Here is an 8,286-nt window from a genome sequence, read left to right as displayed (position 1 = left end):
CGGACTTTAAAAAATGTCATAGGAACTAAAGTGTCCCGTATTTCTAGTTCTATTGGGCATAAGCTAGTGAAGTTACGGTCCTTGGATGCGCGTTTATGTTATAAGGTTGGCGCCTAATTTAAAAACTTATAATGTACCTTTGATATTTGATAGAGACGATATACACACTGTTCCATTTGTCTTCGTCGCTTATTTCCAAGATTTGTTTTGCTTTGAGAAGTAGTCTGTGTGTTAAACAATTAAGAGCTAGACATTTTCGATTACCGGCTTATCCACAGGGCTGGAATCAAAACTGCGTCGTATCCTACAAAATGTAAACAAACGCCGCCATCTTGAACGAAAAATGTATGTTTTTGTTTAATACTCTTTTTGTTGGAAATGGACTGAAAACCAGATATATGTATTAACACGCTACACTATTTCCGCTTCGTTCGGGTATATGTTGCTTGCACAACTATTTGTAAAACAAAAGTTATAGTGAACTTGCAACTCGAAGCGGGGCAGATTTTTTATGAAACATGTGTGGATACGACGCAGTTCATATTGCTTTATCTATCGTTTTTTCCTTCAAATCAATTATATATTTGTTTCAGAGTTCACCATAAACTTCGAAATATAATTTTGCATCATTTACCAAAATTTCATTAAAAAGAAATGTTTATTGTTTTACGAAATGATACGACGCAGTTGAAAATAACATATGATACGACGCAGTTGTATTTTTGGCAGTCTTTTCAACAGGGATAATTTTGGCAATATATTTCTATTTTATGGAATAATCACTTGCGCTAGATAAAAAACCCCAGATCATTTGCGGTGTATAGCAATGTTCTGTTGCTTTTGATTATTTAAAATACATTGTGGCATGTCCAATATTTAATTTAACATTTAATTTGAAAGTTTACATTGCGGAAGCTACTTTCAGTTAAACATGAACTTGTTTACCTAATTGATCATAATATCTGAAATAATATCTTATATTTTCTGTATGTTCATTATTATCCCTAATTTTTTTTCGCAAAAAAGAATGTAGAAATCTATTAACTTGAATTCATTTTGGCTAGCTACGCCCTAAGTTAACTGTGGTTCTGCATGTTCTGGATAATGACTGTTTTTTTCTGTGATTTGTTTTTCAAACTTTCACTCTACACATTAAAATTTACTAGGGGCGATGACCTCAGGTGCGCCTTTGTGCATTATTTCAGGCAAAATGTTGCAGCTGCAGAGAACCATCGACATTTTTTGAAACTAGCTTGACACGAAAGAATAAAAAGTCCCTGGTGGTTTTCGAATTCATAGCAGTTCAGTTCAAGTGATTTGAAATTCAGTAAACATAAACAGCTCGGCCTCGGTCGGACACACCTCTCTGATTTTTTTTTTTTTAACAAAATTTGTTAACGTCAGCTGTACAAATAAGCAGCTTTTTTATTAACTTCAGGCGTGAAGTTTTAAGATTACAAATTTTTGAATTAATTATAAAGAGAATAACATTTAAATTTCTTACTAGTTTTTCGGTATGACCTAGCCGAGAAATTTTCAATGTAAACAGGGGGTAACTCTCTGTGAAGTCATTTTCTGAAAACTGAAAAGTTTTCAGGCAATTCATTATCAAATAAAAAACACACTTTAGTATGAAGATATGTTAAGATGCCACCATGTCTCTAGTCTGTTGAAAATTCGACCTTAAATTTTCTGTTCAATTTTGTGAAAACTTCTTCGATACTGTTGAAAGATCATGTCTGCCTAAATCTGTATTAAATTTATCGGTGCACAGCGTAAAATGCAAAACGGACACATTTCTTTACAAAATAATTTGTAGTGGTATCATATGTAACTCGATTTTGAAAATTTAAAGTTTTTACATTCCGTAAGACCTTTCCTCAGCGGCGATAAAGAAATGCAATGAGACAAAACCCGCGGTAAAGTTCCGCGGCGCTGATCATAAAATGGCTAAACGGAACGCATAATAACCTACTTGCAAAAATATATTGTAGCGTAACCATTTATAATATAATTTAAAAAAATTAATGTTCAGTTTCAAATAATAAAGCTCACCTGTTCTCACCGATTATTAAAAAAAAATGAATACAATAAAATCGGCACGTAAAAGACATATAAGTAATAACGGAATTGACGGGAAATTATTGTTAATTACAAGTAACAAAGGTTAGGCATGCAATTTGCGCATAGCTCTCTTCCGGTAGCAAGAGACCTTTTCAAAATTTGTAATTTTTTCTCTTTTAAAAAAAAAACAGTCATTCCTGACAAATACAGAGTATAGGAGAGGGTTACACTGGAATATTGAATTTTGTATCAAAAAAAGTAATCACTCCCATTTTCGAACTCATGGGAACAATTTTAGAAGCATGCTAAGGCAACACTGGAAACACGTTGTCATATGGGTGTGCGATCACGTGTTTCAATGTATATTGCATTTGATACAGCTTTTTGGAATTTGTAGATTCTTATGATAGGTACTAAAATGCGACCGGAAAATGAAGCCTTAATAGAATTGCATTACATTTCCATTTTTATGGAACCAATGAGTGACCTCTGCTTTTTGACTTAAGTTGTAAACAAGAAATGTTGTTGGACGTTATTAGCATACCTAACGCATAATTTAAATAGTTTAACAAATATGCAGCCTGCAATGAAAATACAACTGCGTCGTATCATAATTTATTTTCAACTGCGTCGTATCATTTCGTAAAAATCATTATTTTCTTGGAAAATAAACATCTCTTTTTAATGAAAGTTTTGTAAATGATGCAAAATTATGTTTTTGAAGTTTATCGGTGAACTCTGAAACGAGTATATAATTGGGTTTGAAGGAAAAAACGGTAGATAAAGCAATATGAACTGCGTCGTATCCACACAATTTCATAAAAATTCTGCTCCGCTTCGAGTTGCAAGTTCGCTATAACTTTTGTTTTACAAAATAGTTGTGCAAGCAACATATACCGAACGAAGCGGAAAATAGTGTAGCGTGTTAATACATATTCATCTGGTTTTCAGTCATTTCCAACAAAAAGAGTTATACACAAAAACATACATTTTTAGTTCCAAGATGGCGGCGTTTGTTTTACATTTTGTAGGATACGACGCAGTTTTGATTCCCAGCCCTGTTATCGGTATGTTACTGTACCTAAATGCTCACTCTAACTACCGTATTGTCCAAGCATACAACAACAGAGTCCGCCACTAAGCTTAATAGGAAAAGCATCGTTTTTGTAATCCACGGCTGTTTCGATCTCCTCGGACGAGGCGAAACTCCTCCCGTAACCATTGATCTCGAAAATTGAGTTAAATGGTCATTTGTTTCTGACCACTGATTTAGAAAGCATGTGATTTAAACAGCCACTTCAAGAGAAATCGGCAAACACTGGTTAGTTATCCAGTCATCCAGGTAAACCGGTAAGAAGAACTGATATGTCTGCCGAGATATGACCAAATCTAGGCTTAAATCGGCGTAAAAACAGATAAATAAATTAAAAAATCTTTACACTAAACTAAAATTAGACATTATAACAGTGCTAAGAAACACTTTTTTCCAAGATGTAAGAAACGACCACTATATATATATACCTATAAATTATGTTGCATATTATAGCCAAATATCAGATCTCCGGACGACTACGGCAGCGAAGATTATTATGATATGGGTGCCTTTAATATAAGGAGCGCTCTTCAAACTATCAATGACACCGTGCCGGGTAGGGAAGTTCGGAGATAAGAAGCCCGTGCCCAAAACCTAGACTACGTGCTGATAAGGAGGGTGGGGCGGCGGCATCAGGTGACAAGATTGGTGACGATACAATAACGGACCCTGTTATGGAACTGGTGACCAGGACTCTCAAAGATATGGTAATTGTTTTGACATATCCAATTGCACACATTATTGGTACAATTTACGGGCATCTTTGGCTAAAATTTACTATAATATTTGGATACTCAAGTAATTTTTTGAGTGGATAATGATTTTGGTTATTTTGTAATACAAAAAAATAAATTTTTAATATACACGTTCCTGGTAATAGATAAGGTATGGTAAGGTTAGGTATGGTATGGTAAGGTAAAAATGTAGTTCAAGTTATCCTTGCGAAAGTTACCCGTGCTACATTGTATACATACACCATCTTGATAAAATTTGTCATACATTTGCCTTGAAAAAAGAAATACAAGTACATGTATATATTTTGGTAACTTTATTCATGTTAGTAACAATTTGATAAAACAATTATGTTTTGCCTTGAAAAATAATCAAAAGAAATACTAGTACATGTATAAATTTTGGTAACTTTATTCATGTTAGTAACAATTTGACAAAACAATTATGTTTTGCCTTGAAAAATAATCAAAAGAAATACTAGTACATCTATTTATTTTGGTAACTTTATTCATGTTTATAACAATTTGATAGAAAAATTATGTTTTGCCTTGAAAAATATTCAAAGAGTATGAATTTGGTAACTTTATTTTTACTTTTCTAACAAATTCATAAAACAATTATGTTAATTAGTCCTTTCTAATTCACAGGGTCACAACACTATTCGACCAGGTATGTAGCATTAATTTATGACATGGTAATCAAATTCAAAATAACAAATCAGTTTTAAAGATATAACACAATAAAAAGAAAATATATTTGCTTACTTGAGTAAGTTTTAAACATTAATACACATGTATATTACAGAGTTTTTAGAAATTGTAGTAAATATATTTTTAACATGTTTAAGATGAGTGTTAAATAAATAATGGAAATACATTATCATCTCCTATGTTAATTGTCTCCTATAGTGAAGTCTTAAAGCAGCATGCCTCCAGATTCATACTTATTTTCATGATAATTATGAAAATGTATTTAAATGTAAAATATTGTGAAGTTAACAAAGAAAGTAATTTTCGCATAGTAAACAGCACGTACAATTCACATTAATTACCAAAGAGAAGTAAAAAATATGAAAAAATTGCCCTTACTGCCTGACTAACGCAGTAGAAACAAGAGCACCGCTAGGCGGAGCATTATATGCCCGAAAGTGATTTTTTTTTTAGTAAAGATGAAGCATTTGTAAGACATGGGAATTAAATAAAGTATTACCTCCTTCAAAAAACAATCCTCCTTTAAAGTTTCAATATTGTGGTCCAAATGGAACTTAAGTTATGCTTCGGAAACTGTTTTCAGTTCTTAGGTAATAGTGACCTTGACCTTTACCTTGTGACCCCAAAATCAATAGGGGTCTTCTACCAAATATGTCCAATCATACTATGACTGGGCCAAATGAAACTTAAGTTATGTTCTGACAACTGTTTTCAGTTTTAAGGTCATAGTGACCTTGACCTTTGACCTTGTGACTCCAAAATCAATAGGATTCTTCTACCTAATATGGACAATCATCCTATGAAGTTTGAATATTGTGGGCCAAATGGAACTTAAGTTATGCTCAAGAAACTGTTTTCAATTTCTAAGTAATAGTGACCTTGACCTTTGATCTTGTGACCCCAAAATCAATAGGGGTCTTCAACCCAATATGGACAATCATCCTATGAAGTTTGAACACTGTGGGCCAAGTAGAACTTAAGTTATGCTCCAGAAACTGTTTTTAGTTTTAAGGTAATAGTGGCCTTGACCTTGTGACCCCAAAATCAATAGGGGTCTTCTACCCAATATGGACAATCATCCTATGAAGTTTCAACACTGTGGGCCAAATGGAACTTAAGTTATGCTCTGGAAACTGTTTTCAGTTTTAAGGTCATAGTGACATTAACCTTTGACTTTGTGACCCCAAAATCAATAGGGGTCTTCTAGCCAATATGGACAATCATCCTATCAAATTTAAACACTCTGGGCCAAATGGAACTTAACTTAGGCTCCAGAAACTGTTTTCAGTTTTAAGGTCATAGTGACCTTGACCTTAGACCTTGTGACCCCAAAATCAATAGGGGTCTTCTACCCATTATGGATAATCATCCTATGAAGTTTGAACACTGTGGGCCAAATGGAACTTAAGTTATGCTCCAAAAAAACTGTTTTCAGTTTTTAGGTCATAGTGACCTTGACCTTGTGACCCCAAAATCAATAGGGGTCTTCTACCCAATATGGACAATCATCCTATGAAGTTTGAACACTGTGGGCCAAATGGAACTTCAGTTATGCTCCGGAAACTGTTTTCAGTTTTAAGGTCATAGTGACCTTGACCTTGTGACCCCAAAATCAATAGGGGTCTTCTACCATATATGGACAATCATCCTATGAAGTTTGAATATTGTGGGCCAAATGGAACTTAAGTTATGCTCCGGAAGCCAAATTGCTAACGGACGGACGGACAGAAGGACGGACGGACGTTCTCACAGGACAGTAATTATGTGGCTACTCTATTGTTCTCTCTATTGTTCTTTTTAGCCACACAAAAGAAAATAGCCACATAAAAGCATTACGGAATGAATGACATCAAAGAGAAAGAACAGTTACCTATTGTCCCTCTAGCCACATAATTACTCTCTGACAGACGTACGGACGCCAGGGGGTATAACATAATATGCCCGAAATTCTTCGGGCATATAAAAATGGTGTAAACAACCACAAAATCAGTTATTTATTGCACATAACTTGAATCTTTGATTAAAATCTTAGTGTTTTGATTTTCCTGAAATATTTTGGCATGCAGCTATAAACTTGAAAAAGAAAAGAAGTGAGAATTCAGGGATATAACTCATGGATATCATATATTTTTTTTTTTCAGCTGGAAAAACACATTTGCAGCAACAAGTTGACTTGCTTAAGATGTAAGTAATATTAAAACAGTATTAAAATCCACGAAAAAATCGCCTTAAAAAATCTCATTTCCCTTTTTCAAGATTTTTTTAAAATTTACAAATACTTTTAGCAGCACTAAAGAGCTGATAATGTATATTGATGATATATTAATATTGAATGACAAAATATCAACGAGACACCTTTGAAAAGTTAGGGTATGTGTGCAATATACAGAAGAGCTGACATTTATATGGTCTCATACATATCTATGATATATCAATATTGAATGACGAACAACATTTGTATTTTTTCTTTCCATGTCAATTTTGTATTCACTCTGTTTTCAAAACCATTAGTATTATCTATATTCCTATTACGTGCATTTTCGTAACAATTGTGTACCAGGTCCATTTTTAAGACATTTTCTAATATGTCCATTTTTCCAAAATAAGTATCATTAGGTCATTTCCCCAATTAATTTTGTATTATAATATATCCCTTTAATTAAAAAGACTATTGTATTATCAGGTACATTTTGAATGTGCTAGGCAATGATCAGGGACTGTTTGACAACGCAAGCAGGGAACTTGACAAAACAGATGGTGATGAGGAACTAGAGGTAATCAGTCACTTTACATGTATCAATAATCATGTAATATATGTATTTGGTGGGAACTTTAAAATAAGAAAAAAGAAAGTCTTCAATATTTTTGTTATGCCAGATTTGTCACAGAATGTTATATGGTTGAATTATAAGATAGTATATATTTAGTATATTTTTAGTTTGTGTTTAAAGTTACTCCAACACTGTGAAAGTCAGTGGTGACTTTCCAGCTTTACTGGCAGAGATAAACCTTGAGACAAATGTATAAAGATTCTAAGAAAAGTAAAAACATTCAAGATTCAAATAATAATTTACATGTTATATGTAAATAATTATGTACAATTAATGACTAATTTAGCAGTGTTTATCACCATATATCTACTGCCTAACTAATTAAGTGTTTTTTTAAAAAAAAACAACAACATTTTGACATACATTGTATATCTGGTAATTTAACTGGATTGTAAGTGCCGATTGTGTAAATAACTTTCTTGGTCTCTTGACAATATGTAACTTTTAAATCTAATTTCAAAATCTTTATGAAAATTAGCATGAATTTGGAGGCATGCTGCTTTAACTGTCCAATACTATATGACAATGCACCAAAAAACTTATATCTTTTTTCTAATTATTTGTATTACTCAAAACGATATATATTATTTTATCTAATATATAACCTTATTTTAAATGTACCTTAAAACCGTAATTGTTTTTCTATTACAGGAGAAGCTGATTCGTATTTTAGGACATGAAAAGTTCGGACTGTGTGGCGTAGAGCTCTTACATTACAAGAACTTTACGTACAATCTTAAACACATGAAAAAATAAACAATAATGGAAGAACAGTAGGTGACATTACATGTGAACTTTACATAATTTATAATCTTAAACACATGAAAAATAAACAATGATGGAAGAACAGTATGTG

This window comes from Ruditapes philippinarum, unplaced genomic scaffold (assembly GCF_026571515.1).
Source record: "Ruditapes philippinarum isolate M1 unplaced genomic scaffold, ASM2657151v2 ctg5674_1_1_1_1, whole genome shotgun sequence".
Classification (NCBI taxonomy): Eukaryota; Metazoa; Mollusca; class Bivalvia; order Venerida; family Veneridae; genus Ruditapes; species Ruditapes philippinarum.
The sequence above is the reverse complement of the archived record's forward strand: the minus strand, read 5'-3'. Positions refer to the sequence as shown.